Source organism: Copadichromis virginalis, linkage group LG9 (assembly GCF_057382275.1).
Source record: "Copadichromis virginalis isolate Kocher_CV1m ecotype Utaka linkage group LG9, C_Virginalis_male_GT1.1, whole genome shotgun sequence".
Taxonomy (NCBI): Eukaryota; Metazoa; Chordata; class Actinopteri; order Cichliformes; family Cichlidae; genus Copadichromis; species Copadichromis virginalis.
The window spans coordinates 872,859-887,674 of record NC_140626.1 but is presented as its reverse complement, the minus strand read 5'-3'; the positions used below and the strand labels follow the sequence as shown (position 1 = coordinate 887,674).

The following is a 14,816-nucleotide window of genomic DNA, read 5'->3' as shown; positions in this document are numbered from 1 at the left end:
TACCATATCACCCTATTAGAGCACTTCGCTCTCGCTCTGCAGGCCTACTTGTTGTTCCTAGAGTATTTAAAAGTAGAATGGGAGGCAGAGCCTTCAGTTTTCAGGCCCCTCTTCTGTGGAACCAGCTTCCAGTTTGGATTCGGGAGACAGACACTATCTCTACTTTTAAGATTAGGCTTAAAACTTTCCTTTTTGCTAAAGCATATAGTTAGGGCTGGACCAGGTGACCCTGAATCCTCCCTTAGTTATGCTGCAATAGACGTAGGCTGCCGGGGATTCCCATGATGCATTGAGTTTTTCCTTTCCAGTCACCTTTCTCACTCAGTATGTGTTAATAGACCTCTCTGCATTGAATCATATCTGTTATTAACCTCTGTCTCTCTTCCACAGCATGTCTTTCATCCTGTTTTCCTTCTCTCACCCCAACCGGTCGCAGCAGATGGCCCCACCCCTCCCTGAGCCTGGTTCTGCCGGAGGTTTCTTCCTGTTAAAAGGGAGTTTTTCCTTCCCACTGTCGCCAAAGTGCTTGCTCATAGGGGGTCATATGATTGTTGGGTTTTTCTCTGTACCTATGAAGCGCCTTGAGGCGACTTTTGTTGTGATTTGGCGCTATATAAATAAAATTGAATTGAACTGAATTGAATTGCTCAAATACTTTGAGTTTATCATCTAAATGTTACAAACAAACTTGGTGTGTTCGATTACAGTGCCGTCATTCTCTCAAGAAATTACAGCCAGAATTCCTCCTGATGATGTCACATTTTCAAGAAATGTTAAACAGAACATGCACTGTAAAAAAAAAAAAAAAAAAAAACTGTCAAATTTACGGTAAAATACCGGCAGCTGTGGTTGCCAGGAATATACGGTGAAAAAAATGTGGAATCTGTAAAAGACAATACGGTATACTGGTTTTGTAACCCTAAATTTTAAGGTAGACAACGTATTATTTTACCAAAAATCATGATAGAAAAAAACAAATATATTTGTCAATTATACAGCAATTTAATGTAAAAAAAAATGCAACTTTCCATAGCTTTTTACGGATATTTGCAGTAAAAAAAAAAGTTATAATGTAATATTATTTACAGTAATTTGTTGTTAATTTAACAGTAATAGGATAGACCCTATTATTGTAAATAACTGTACAAATAACAGAAATATGTTAAACCTTATTAAAACCTTTGACAGTAAAAGACACAGTGAAATTGTATAACAAATTACAGCATTTTATTTTGACCAGATACATTTTACAGTAAATTCCTGGCAATCACAGCTGCCGGTATTTTACCGCTAAAAATACAGTACAATATGAGGAACATAAATGGTTTACCGTACATTTTACATTTGCAACCGCTAAATATAGAAAAATCTAAAGATGCTCATATACAACCAAGGTAGTGAATATTACTGATAAACAATGAGAAAATTTGACATACCATTTGAAAACAGACTAAACATATCATTTTCTCTATTCCTACAAAACAGCATAGATCCTGAGAATACAGCATGTGTCCATATATATGGCTGGTAATCCATGGAGGAATGAATAAACATGAAACAAAATATTACCTGCCCCTGACCTATCAACAGTAATGAGTCACTGGGTCCTGCCTTGGTGAAGGAAAGGACTCAGTGGAGTTTCTAATGCGCATGGTGTCGAAGATACAAGCTCTGCAGGAGTACTTCAATGTCCATCAGGAGTTCACTTTGGACTGGCAGGATCCCCTCTGCAGCAAAAAATGGACAAAGTTTGATCAGTGCTTGAGCAAAATGCACAGAAATGAACAAAACGTGCTGCCAAAAACAGATCTAATGATAAATGATTTCTTAAGTGTAAAATATACAGTTCTTAAAGGATAGTTATTGTCAAAATGCAACTTGGGCTGTTTTTTTGGTTTTTTCTACTGTAAACGAGACAAACATATATCTAAAAGCATAATTACGACAAACGAGCCGATTTTGAGATTGACCGTGATTTTGTTTTGTGGTCAATAGCCAGTGAATGGGAATACTAGGGGGCCGGGGCATAAATTTGAGCGCATCAAAATCGATACAGTAAAAAAAACAGCCCAGGTTCCATTTTGGCAATAGTTATCCTTTAAATCTACTTATGTAAAAGTGATACATGGACAACGCAGCCCTAATCACAATCATAATTTGTTGGAAAACGTATTTAAGTTTCCTATTGATTTATCATAGAACTTGAACTTAATGGCAGAATGCATGGTGATGAGACCTATCATTCAATCTACATTTTATAGTGTATGAAACTGCTCACCTGGACATGAACCTGAGCTTGGCTGATTAAGATTAGTGTCTCCTGTCCATCTTTCTTTAGCAAAACTTGAATAATACCACTGCTTACCTCTTATTGAAACTTTGGGTGCAGACTTAATTGAAGAGCCTCGTATAAACAGGCAGAGTGTGATGTTTAGGGAAACCAAAGAATACAGGCGCCATCATTTCTGCCAGAAGACTCATGGGGTGCAACGAAGCTTTCATTGTGGACTGGCTAGATACCTTCTGCATTCAGAAAGAAAACAAGAAGGGCATACACCATAAACAATAATAACTGACAAAAATAATGAGACAAGAAATTAAAGTAACAAAATAAGTGCAAATCAAGTTTCCCTGTGTTGCAGTGTAGCTGAATGTTTTTCAACAATTTGATTTACGGTAAAACACATACCAAATATTTTCAGCCAAGGTTTGTTTCAATCTTTAGCATGTTTTTCCTGCCATTGTCTTGAAACTGTTTCATCTGTCCCTCTCATTTGATGCTGTTTACAAAAACAAAACAGCAATATTGTAAAGGGAAAAAGGAAAATGAATTTAATGGAGAAAAAAGATTATGACCTGAAATCTCACCATTTCCTGAGAGTCACAGTGTCAGGGTCCTGGGACTGGGCGACCCAGGATCCCTGAGCAGTCATGTATTATTATTATTATTATTATTATTATTATTATTATTATTATTATTATTATTATTATTATTATATGTATTTTGGTATTGCTGCTGCTCTCCTCCATGATTGTAGATGTGAGTGTGTGTGTTATGTCTGCGGGGATGCTTGGAGGATGGAGCTCAGCCACCTGCAGCCCTGAGGGGTGTGGCCCTGCGGAAGGACTGGCCACACCCGAAGCCACACACCTGCCGCTGATCAGGGCTCGTCGGGGGAGCTACTTAGGAGAGTCTTGGAGCTCCCACCGACGCGGGATCATTGCATGAGACTCCACGTTAGTCGTCCTGTTACAGTGTGTGTGTGTGTGTGTGTGTGTGTGTGTGTGTGTGTGTGTGTGTGTGTGTGTGTGTGTGTGTGCGCGTGTGCGCGCGCGCGCGCCCGCCCATGCCCGCAGTTGTAAGTGTCCTGACGGCTGCGTCTTTTGTTTCCCGCAGGAGGAGCGTGGAAGACACGGGAGCAGCGAGCACCGGGGGGTGCTGACACGGGAGCGGAGAGCACAGAAACACGGACTATTCACGGGGAGACACGACACGGGAGTCTGGGAGAACACGGGGATTTATTGTTACTTTCTACCATCACTGTAAATAAACGCACTGTTTATACACAGAGTACCGCGCCTGGGTCCTCCTTCCCCACTCCTTCCACGGTGTGCCATGCCATACCGTGACACACAGGTCCTTTGAGTATCCTTATGGTTTCTGCTCAAATTCAGTGTCTGAAAAGGGCAGGAACAAAACAAACCTTTTTAATCATAATAAAGACAAAATAAGATTTAGAGACAGACAACAAAGAAATGTGTAAAATATCTTCTTGAATCTGTTTACTTTACTAACCTTGAAAGAGACTCTTGGGTCTTAGCTGTGCCACCACCCTTAAGCCTTAAAACACATGCATCAGAAAATCAATGCAACAAAATTTCAGATGTCCTTCACTGACATTTTTATTGTCTTGAACATATTTTGACCTCCACACACTTGCTGCTAGTCAAATATATTGCTTTAATCAAATAAAGGCAAAACAAGCATCTAAAGCTTCTCCTGGCATTATGAAAAGAAGAAAGCCAAAACTGCTTAAGCTCTACACTTAAAGTCAACTAACAAATGTATATTAACCATTGTCAGGAAAACATGAATTTGACCAAGCACATAAGCTTGTGACATCACTTTTGCAGAAACGTACAGCTACAAAATGCTATAATAACAGTTAAAGTCAAGTAATGTTTGTAACAGACAGTGCTGTTTAAATTTCAATGTTAACAGTTCAGTGCAACACTTAACTTGTTTACTAATTAGGGCAATACAAAATTCAAATAGTTTAAACTCTGTTGTATAGAATATAGAACATCTCTGAAACATCAAAAGTACAGTTCTCAGTAACAATCACTAGTTAGAGGGATTGTTTAAAGATGTATGGTCAAAACCTCTGAAAAGCATGCCTGTGATAACAGAAATCAGGTAAGAGCACAGTACTCAATATCAGCTGGGATAACTGAAAACATAAACAACACAGTAGTTCCCAGTCAAGGTACAGTTAAGCTGACTGTACCGATCTGTTCAAAATGTCTTTAAACGGTCTCTCGCCACTCGTGATCAGAGAGATCGGCGATGAGGGTGAGTACTCTTGGGTTCACATGCAGTGTCTTTTTCTTAGTTTTTTCAACTTTTGTTCCCTTCTCTGGGTTAATGTTGAAGAAACACCTTGATAAACACAATAATCCATAATAAAACACTATACAATGAAAAAAAAAAAGGGAAAAGTAAAAGAATTACCTCTGAAGAAATTCAAGTGTGGAGCCAAGTTCCAGGGGATAGTGGATGTTCAGGCAGTAGTAGCTACCAAGCATAAGACAGATTGCAGAGATGAAGTCAGTATTTGGTCATTTACAACTTTGTGGTCAATGCTGAGCATGAACAGTCTCGATGCAAAGAAGGAGGATCCTTGGAATGAAATACAAGTGTAAAAAAATTTAACTGTAAAACCCCCTTTACTATTCAAATGTGTCTTAAAATAGTGAAAGTGCAGACATTTAATATAGCGTATCCTTGCATTAGCTTAGGTTCTGTGCACTTCTGTGCACACTGTACTGATTTTCAATTCACCACAAACAATGATACATGGTGTCACAGGCAGGCTTTCCACTTGGACTTCTTTTGCCAGACATGTTTCATCAACATAGTGGAAGAGGGTCTCCTCTTTTTCATCGAAATAGGAGGAGCATTATATCTTTCAGGTCTTCTGAGCAGCCCTTCAGCTGTCCCCTCTGCATTCGAAGCTTTATGACAGCCTCCAAGACACGCTTGCTCTTGTCTGCACAAGTGGCTTTCAGAAAGTCCAGAAGCCGTTTTCCCTTCTTTTCCAGACTGGTGAGGAAAGTTTCTTTCAGCGGTACCCCAGTAAGTTCTTCAAAATGGACTGTCATTCCAATCGCCTGAAACAAAAAAGGCTACTCTTCTTTGAGGGTTTGCTGTTTATTGCTTTGCGCTGAGAGTAGTAGGTGCATTTCATTAGAGTTTTTACTTCTTCATGACTGAAGCTTGTCTGTTCACTGAGAATCTTCATACGTTCTTTCTTCTGCTGGGTTTCCAGTGTCTCACTGACTGGCAAAAACTTCATGTCCCACTTTATGCAGCCATATGTGTCTTGAACAGATGCTCGCTTTTCAGGTGTCACTTCATCAGTGTCATCTGATCCTCCCTGTTTGCGCTTCTGTAACACTGGTGAAGTAGACCTCTTCACATTTTCAATTCGTGCCTGAATCTGTTTTACCAAAGAGTGGTACCCCTGTCCTACCACATCCCCCTCTATGACATCCTGCAGTGACTTGGGATACATCGCAACCAGTTTTTTTGCAATTTCAGTCGAGGCTCTTCTACTTGGAGAGGCACAGGCTTTCATCATCTCCTTCACAATGATGCGGATCATCTCCCTCCGCAATCGAGGCGTTGGTTTTTTCTCTCTCTGAAGACACTGGATCAAGTCTTCTGGAAAATCTTCACTTGGAATTCTAAAGTTATCTACCCAGTCTAGAGAATATATTGGACTGGGTGAGGGGGAGGCAGAAAATGAGGAGCAAGAAGATAGAGACGATATGCTGGCCTGGCTTGAAATTTCCATATTTGGTGCTGTAAAACAATATCACAAACAATAGATTAATTGTACTTTTTGGACCTTGGCCAAAGCATAATAGAAAAAACAGAAAGCCCTTCGTGGCTATTGTGCAATGAAATCATAATACTTACTGGTTTGTTTCCAGGCAGCCAGCAGTTTTCTTGCCTGAACTGGTCTCAGGACAGAGTTCAGATCAGTCTCACTGATGAACTGCAAGTCCTCAGATGTCTCCACTCCTAATGATTGTAGTGCCTCCAGTACAATTTCAAGGATTAAGGCCGACAGGTCCGGCAGCACCTTAGTAATGGAACTCCTTATGCTGTCCCCCATTTCCGAGATGTCTGATAAAAGAATGTGAATAAAGGTCAATTTACACCAAATGGTACCTTTGGTCTTAAAACATGAAGCTGATCTTGCTTGATACTACACTTTTATACAGTGTTTCGTGAGTACCAAACTAACAGCACCATTATTGTGACAGCACACTGTGTTTCAATGGAACCATTTGGTACCCATACTTCATGTAAGATGTTAATGGATAGAAATCAATTAAGTCAATGATGTTCACACACTGCATCTTTTCTTTTTCCTTTCTTACTGAGTGCAGATGATACTGAGAATGGTATTCTGTCACGTGCACCGACACCAGAAAATAAACACTGTCATTCTTAATCAAAATGAGAACTACTTCACCAAACTCAACAGAGTCAGAGCCCCCTGTGACAAGGAAGTGTCCTTTCTTGTACTGTGTTCCCTTGTACATCATTTCTACTGTGACCTTTGTATTGGTTTCAGTAAAGTCCAACATTTGAACTGCTTCTTGAATGGCTTTACTGTACAGTACTGAGTAAAATGGAGAACCATCTTTGACTTTCAAGACAGATTGACACAATGACCCTGCTGCAAGATAGGCTTGAAACATCTGATGTCTTTCAGAGAGTGTATGGCAGAGGTTTTTGAAATTTTTCAGATTTCTGGCACACCTCTTGAAATAACTGTGCTTACTTTCAAAGCGCATTGTCCATAATCTTATCAGTGGGCCAAATTTCAGAATCAGTGCTGGGTAATGGCGTAGAAAATGGTGTTTTGGTCTCAGGTTGCATTCTGGGAACAGAGCTTTTCTTGACTCTAAATATTCTTGAATAAGAATATCAAGATATGCTACCTGAGCCACTGAAATTTTCTGAGCACACACCATGTCTACAATATCTTTCAGCTGCAGAGTTAAGTTCCACACATCATCTGTGGGGTCTGTCACTATGTCACCAACTATGAGAGGCAGCAATTGGAGGAAGTTCCAGTTCTGTATAGCCTGTCCTGAGAGTTTAGCTGCTTGAGGACTGACCTCAGATGGCTTTGTAGAAGCATCAGAGGCATGGTAACTAAACTGTTTGATGCGTCGGTTCAGAGTGGAGTAAGTGAACCATGCTTTTTTCTTTATGAAGTATTTCAGATACAGTGCCACATCATAAGCCAAAACTCCCTCAAAGATATCATGACCTAGACATGGTGGCAAGCCTGGCATACAAACGTTGAAGTATTTCAGTGAATTGAACTCTGACCTGAACTTCACTCCTTCGACGTCTGGTGTATTGTCAATCTGGAGGCGATCAACAGCAGAGTTGTAGTTCTCTTTGGTACGTTCTGGTCCACACAGATTTGGGTCAGCACCCTGAAATTCAGATTTCATTATCAGGCAGTACCTGCAGAACTTTGAAGAACTAAAGTTTTCAGTGAAGCCACCAATACAGTGAGAACCCAGATTATCACCAGCAATGCAAAACAAAGTTCCTTTGACTCTAGTTTCATCTGATGCAACAATCCCACTGTTCTCCAATTCTTTCAAGTCTGCCAGTAATTCAGAGAACACATTAGCATGACCAAACTCTTTAAAATCTTTCTCCCTGCACAGTAAGACAAGAGACATGTGATCTGTGTCTGAGCGTACATGAAGTGGCAAGTTTGCCACTGATGCATATACAGCTAATACCTTGTGTTTTGTCCTTGCAGAGCCTAAAGGGTTAGCGACTTCAAAGGCATCCTGGTAGCGTACTAGCTTGAGACATGATGGGTTTTGACCAAAAAAATCATTTGATTTAAACAGCTTACTATCACTTATGTCACACAGAAAATCAGCAGGAGGCTCAGTAGAGGGCTCTTCTGATTTCTGCCACAGATCAGACTCTAGCAGACATCTCAAAGTCTCTCTTAAAGGCACATAATAGGCAAACCTATCTTTTCTGTTTTCATCTCTCCCTAAAAATATTTTCTTTGGTTCCACATAGTTGAAGGCTTTTTTAAAGGTCTGAGCTCTGGAGTGCACTGTCCTCAATGGCCCGGTATGACATGCAGAAAAAAGATCATAGCTTTTGACAGACTCGCAGACTTTGTTGATGTCCTCCTCTGATAATGATGTGTCATCTTTTAACAGTGATGCAAGTTTACCCAAACTGTATGTCTGTCCCAACTCATGTATGTTCTGCATTTCCTCCACAATGTTCTGTTTGGTTGAAGCAGGCAGTAGAAACTGACCCTGCAATTTTAAGTAGAATAGTGAAACGTTTCTCAGAAAAAGATCACAGAATTCAGGGGGCATTTCCATGTTATCTTCATCTGTAATAGACTGTGCAGCAGGCTTGGAAATCAAGGGTACAAAGTCATCTGATGTGGTTGGAACAGATGATGATTGACATGCAGACTCTCTATATAAATCACCAATGCTGCTGTCTGAAAACTCTGTGTTTACGTGACGTGAGCAGTAAAAGATGATTTAACTATTTATTTGTTTTCACAGAAAATATTTATAATTTCAACATTTTATTACAGTAAAAAACAAAGTTTTATCCAGTCTCACAATTAACGGTTATTCAATCTATTTAATACAGTAAAAGGAAGTTTTTGGTTTTAAGCTCCATTACCGTTGGAATTTGACGGTGTTTTGCTGTATATTTTACTGACTTTTGTTACAGTGTGGTCTGGTAACTTTATTAGTCACACTTTGGTAGCACCAGGTTGGATCTTCTTTTGCCTTCAGATCTTCTTTGAGTCATGATTTACATTCAACAACAAGCTGAAAACACTCCTCAGACATTTTGGTCCTTGTTGACATGACAACATGGCACAGTTGCGGCAAATTATTTGGCTGCACATCAATCATGTGAAACTTCTGTTACACCACATCCTAAAGCTGCACCGTTGTATTTGAGTGCAGTGAAGTTATTGTGATGTTGAAGAAACCAGCTCCAGATGGTCAAAGCTTTGTGACATGACTTATCCATCTTGAAGCAAATTCATCAGAAAATGGTACACAGAAACTGTGTTCAACATGCACACACTTCTGAACCTGGACAGCTGCACTAAAACAAATACACAGTTACAATATCTACACAGTGCTAGTCTATATAAGACAGTTTAGGGATCTGAGGCTGACTTTGTGCTTCTAGCTGGAGTCCAGCCTGTTTAATCAGAAGAAGACTGACTTGGGAAATAATGAACAGTAGATGGCAGTAACACACCACTGATGCATCTAGCCTGCCAAACCCAAAGAAGAAGAACATGGCAGCAAGATTTCGGAAAGATTCACTCACTTTTTAACAATCCCATCAAATCTTGTAGATTATGATTGTAAGAGGCCTGTCTGAACTTAATATACAGATTGCATGCTGTAGTTAACTGTGTCATTTCTGATGGTTATGTTTAAGAGGTTTGTATTGAAAGTATTTTGTGATAGTTTATGGTGGGTCATGTGATTTGGGCGGTATTGATTGCTTATTTTAGGCACCTGTTCATGCAGTGTCAGTTGGAGCAGAGAGGATTGCTGAGTTTTTGGTTCTCTTGCGTGCTTCGCTTTAGTTTGTTTCTCTTAGTTTTCTTTTATTGATAAAGATTTAAGTTTCTTTTCTGTCTCAGTTAATCACTGTTTTGGGGGGAAGGTGTCAAAAAAAAGTATTCAGGTCCAGTCTCACCTTCTCAGCAACTTTTCATTTGATCCTGAAGTTGCTGACATTTGCCAACAAAAATCCATCTATGGAAGAACCTCAACATGGAGCATGGCATCAAGGATGGAGAGGATTAAAGTCAGCAGATATGGATCCAGACACGGAGGTAGGCCCTGGCTGTTAAATAATTGCTGAAGTGGAGTTAGAAGCTTCATTTACTGGTGGGTGTGCACAATAAGCTGCTGTTGTTAATTGAAAAGATTTGGCATGCATAGCCTGTTTGGGGCTGTTTGTCTGCAGTAGGATTGAATAAGCGTGGGCACAGGTGATTGTGTTTGTAATGAAATCGTGACACTGCTTTCTTCCTCCACAGTTGAACAGGGAGTCCAGTTTATGTATGCTGTGCAGTGTTGGGACTAACGCGTTATTAAGTAACGCGTTACAGTAACTACGTTATTATTGTGGTAACGAGCACGGTAACTAGTTATTATGCCAAAATCAGGAACGCGTTAGTCGTTACTGGGATTTAGATAGGCTCGTTACTTCGTGTGGTGGCTATCGCGGAGCTTCCACAGATTCAGTAACATTAGCAAGTGGTGGAGGCAGCAGGTGGATGAGGGAAAAGAGACCCGAGGCGGCCGCCGGTCCAAGTGTGAACTGAACTTCAGGTAAGAAGTTATGACCTGCAGTCTCTCTGGGTCAGATATAAACCAAGTTTATTTTCGTTATTCTGACTTTTTCCGTACTGCGTGCTAGCTAGCATGACAGAGTTTCTATACAGCTGGGTGGTGCTATGAAGTTAATGATGTTGAACTTTATTTTGTTCATAAGTTATTAGAGTTGCCAACCGTCCCGTCTGGTATTCAGAGAAAATATTACGCGTTTCTTATTGAGGTGAAAAGGAACAGTTTGTCCCGTAATTCAGCTACAATGAAAAAGGCACAAAGCTGGAGTTGTGATATTTTGATACCATGGTAGCATTTACAGGATATTGTTTTATAGTGATATTATACAGGGAAACTGTTACTCAATAAGGCCCATTTACTAGTTGTGTTTCTCTTTCTCTGTGACCCAAGAATTAATGTGTAAGAATCACAGGCTGGTACCAAGGTTGAAAATGCCACAGAGATCACTTCCTTACTCCCATCCTCCCTTCTTTATCTCTTAGAAAAAGGCTTGTTAAAGGCCAGGTGGTTTGTTTCAGAATTCACAAATGAAAGAACTCTGTATTCTGTGTCTAGGAGTGTATTTCGCTGGGATAATCATAAATTGTAGCTGAACTGATAAACTATACAAAGGATACTTCTTTGCTCAGAGGGCAGGAAGACGCTTCCTTATTTGGTCTGTACCGGTTTGAACTGAGAATCTGCTGACACACGAACCTTTTTCCTCTATATAAACTGTTGTCTGATGAATAAACCTTTGAGTTGATTTTGGGAAAGCAACCTGAAGCAGTCTGTGTTTCCTTGTTCTCCCAAGCTACTCCCGACGTCGTAACTAACCTGCTGAACGGCATACCTGAGTGTTACTTTGAATAATTTTGAATCTTATAGGGTAAAGACAAAACTCTGCTTATAGGTGCCCACGCCTCGGAGGAAACCCGATCCACGGATGACCCGGGACGGAGATTTCTTTCAGGAGTTATTCTGTGTCTTTACGCTGCACAGCTGCCTCTTCTTCTCTCATTCTCCCCCCTCCCTCTCCCGTTTCTGCTTCAATCAAACTGATCAATGATCAGCTGATCGGCTCTCTTGTTTGTTTATCGCTCACTTTGCGCCAGAAAGAGGAAACCAGTGGATGTCGCGGTAAACAACAGCAGCACGTTTAAGCTTGATCAGCTGTTGTTAGAATTTATTTAATATTAATTTCTAGTATCAGCTGATGTTTGCTGGAGCCACAGCTGTAAAGCTGCTGGTCATGATATGGTTTGGTTATCTGGTGAGAGGGAAACATGAAGATGAAACCAGGAGATGTCCTTACTGAATCACCAGAGCTGAACAGGTGATGGAGAAACAGGTTTACCTTTTAGGTGACATGAATGAGTTGAAGGGAAGTTATGAACTGTTTCTGAGAGACAAATAACCCCAGGATCCTTTTTTATGTAGCTGACAGCTGGTAACTGTGCAGGGGCGGGTCTAGGAAAGTGTTGCCAGGGGGGGCATGTAGGGCATTAACAGGGAGAGGGGGGCACAAAGAAATACTTTTCTTTCTTATTCTCATTTAAAATGTCTAGCTTTTAAAAAATAATTATCTGAATCTTACAACAAACGATTGATAGATTGATGCATATATACCATCAAAACAGTGTACATCGCTGTCACAACAGTGTTTATTTTCATTCAAAGGCTTTATGATTTTTTTCCTATAATGGTGGGCCGGTCTCTAGTCAAAATGCCCGGGCCAATTTTCTGTCCCAGTCCAGCTCTGTATGCAGCTCATCTGCAGTCTGGTGTTGCCTACATCTTCCTATTCAGAAGGCAGAATTTCTGAGTTCTGAGTACAATCGAAAGCACCACGACTGCAGTTTTTGTGTTGGATGTAAAAGGCGCACATGACACTGTGACGTAGGCTAGAATCATGGCAGCGGTCAATGACGGTCCAGGCGTGGGATTTCTCTCGTGGAAATGTGCACATTATCTTTTCCTTTCTATTGGTAGGTGGCACAGTGCACTGTGGCAAGTAAGCAAGCTAGAAGACTGGCAAAGTTATGGAAGCAACACATTAACAAGAGAATTCTGAGTAAAACCAAAGTTACTTTCCCTAGTAACTAGTTACTTTGAAAGTAACAAGTAACTTGAAGTAACTGAGTTACTTTTGAGAGAAGTAACTAGTAATGTAACTAAGTTACTATTTTAAAGTAACTTACCCAACACTGATGCTGTGCCACATCTGCCTGCTGAGTGGGGAGGTAAATGCATATTAGTTTTTTGTGGGGGAGAGTTGTTGTTGTTTTTGTGGGTTTTTTCTTTTTTTAAATCTACTACTTGTTGTCAGTTTCTCTCCACAGCACCTCACAAAGAAGAGCTGCTCTACAGCCAAAGACTCTGGTCAGGAGAAGAGATTTTCCAGTGCCTACTCTCCTGGGTTCAGTGGGTGAAGTTGAACAGGTACATCCTAATGCAGTTTATGAACACGAGACTAGTTATCATGTCTTCAACTCTCACTGAGCTGACATCAGTGTGGTTGTTGATACTGCAAAACAGGATGGTTTAAACAGATGCTTTGAAGCCTCAGCAACAAACCACCTGCTCCAGCAGAGATGCTTAAACCAGTTTTGTCTTTTTTAGTCTGTGAAGCTGCAAAAATGGCAGACTGGAAGACTCGGATGGATTTCATCAATCTGAATCTGAATCTCAACAGGTATGTACTCAGCATCGTTGCCCAGTGAGCAATGTTCAAGTGAAATCTGGTGGCAAATTGTAGGAATGCAGCCAACGTGCAGAGTGTTTGTGTGATGCTATTCTGTATAAGAGTGAGCAATTTAGCCATTATTTAATTACTTTTTTGGTATCATTCAATGTTCTAAAGTGACTTGTGCCAAAGCATAACAGTAAATATGCTGGCCCATGTGGACCATATAGTTATAATCATTCCTTCTTTCAGGTGAAGACTTGTTGTCAGAACTGAAGGAGGAAGTTTAGGAAAACCAGCACATGATGCAGATAAATTTGAGCACTGTGGCTCGACAGGAGCAGGTCCTGCCTTACCTGAACACCTTTGTCAGTGATGGAGCTTCCTGTTTGTATCCAAGCACTGGGTCAGTTAAAGAGGGTGGGGGGGTAAAGAAAGGCCACTTCCTCCCTTGTGTTGGTGTAGCTGAAGCTGTAGAAGTTAAATATTGCACAGTGCTGTGCCAATATTTTCTCCTCTTGCCTTTGGTGCAGTTTATCCATCTAGATTATTTTGGTATGGACAACCCACTTTTGTAGTTTTCTCTGAGCTCCGTGTCTCTGAAAAGTAATGTTTCCATCCTAAAGAAATCCAGACTGTGTTACAGATCTACTGACCTTGTAGGAATTCTTTTCTTTCCTCTGAACTACATCTGCTAACCATATCAGTGTCCTGGAGGAAGCACGTAAAGGCTTTGAACAAGAAGCTTGACTTCATGACAGGCTTCATGCTTCTTTGTAGTTGGCAGGTGTAGACACTGCACCAGATTTCTGAGTTTCAACAAATTCATGCATTTCAATAATATTTGGGACTAGAAAAGGTGGCAGTCAAGAAACAGGCAGTGCTTCATTTAACAAAGTCAATATTTACAGCAGAAAAGATGCAGGTCTAGATCATTGGCTTTAAATATTTATTAAAAACCCTGGACTAACCTCCAGCCTTAAAGTCTGTCATGTCAAGAAACATGAACAGAACATTTAAAATGGCTGTCAGATAAAATCCACAGCAAACCTGATATGCTGCCAGTGCCAGCTAGTTTCCATGTTGGAAAAACACAGATGTGGAAGTGCTTTAAATTTCTCTGAAAACCACCAGCATGTGGTTTCACAATCAGACCTCCACGCATCATATTTCTGCCATGTTGTTTTTGAGACCAGTATGGCAAAAATCCTCATCTTGAGGCTCCAGAATGAGAATTCACAAACAAAAGGGGCAGTAACAGCAGCTACAGCCATCTCTATGCTGTTAGCAAGGCTCTCCACTTTCTGTGTAGAAACTTGCACTGTGAAGTCCGGGGTTGTTTACATTCAATGCAATGCTGAAGACACTGGTGTTGCAATCATTGGAAGATGTAACAAAATGAAACGAAACACATTTTCATCTCTTAATGTTATATACAAATCTCTGATGGTGCTCT

The 14,816-nt window shown here is 40.4% G+C and overlaps 1 protein-coding gene and 1 pseudogene across 1 annotated transcript in view; both read right to left on the bottom strand.

Moving 5' to 3' along the window:
* Positions 1 to 14,816, bottom strand: part of LOC146701054 (uncharacterized) — an 85,464-nt gene that overhangs the window by 45,026 nt on the left and 25,622 nt on the right. The gene's annotated exons all lie outside the window — the stretch shown is intronic.
* LOC146701056 (uncharacterized) lies at positions 4,528 to 5,645 on the bottom strand (annotated as a pseudogene).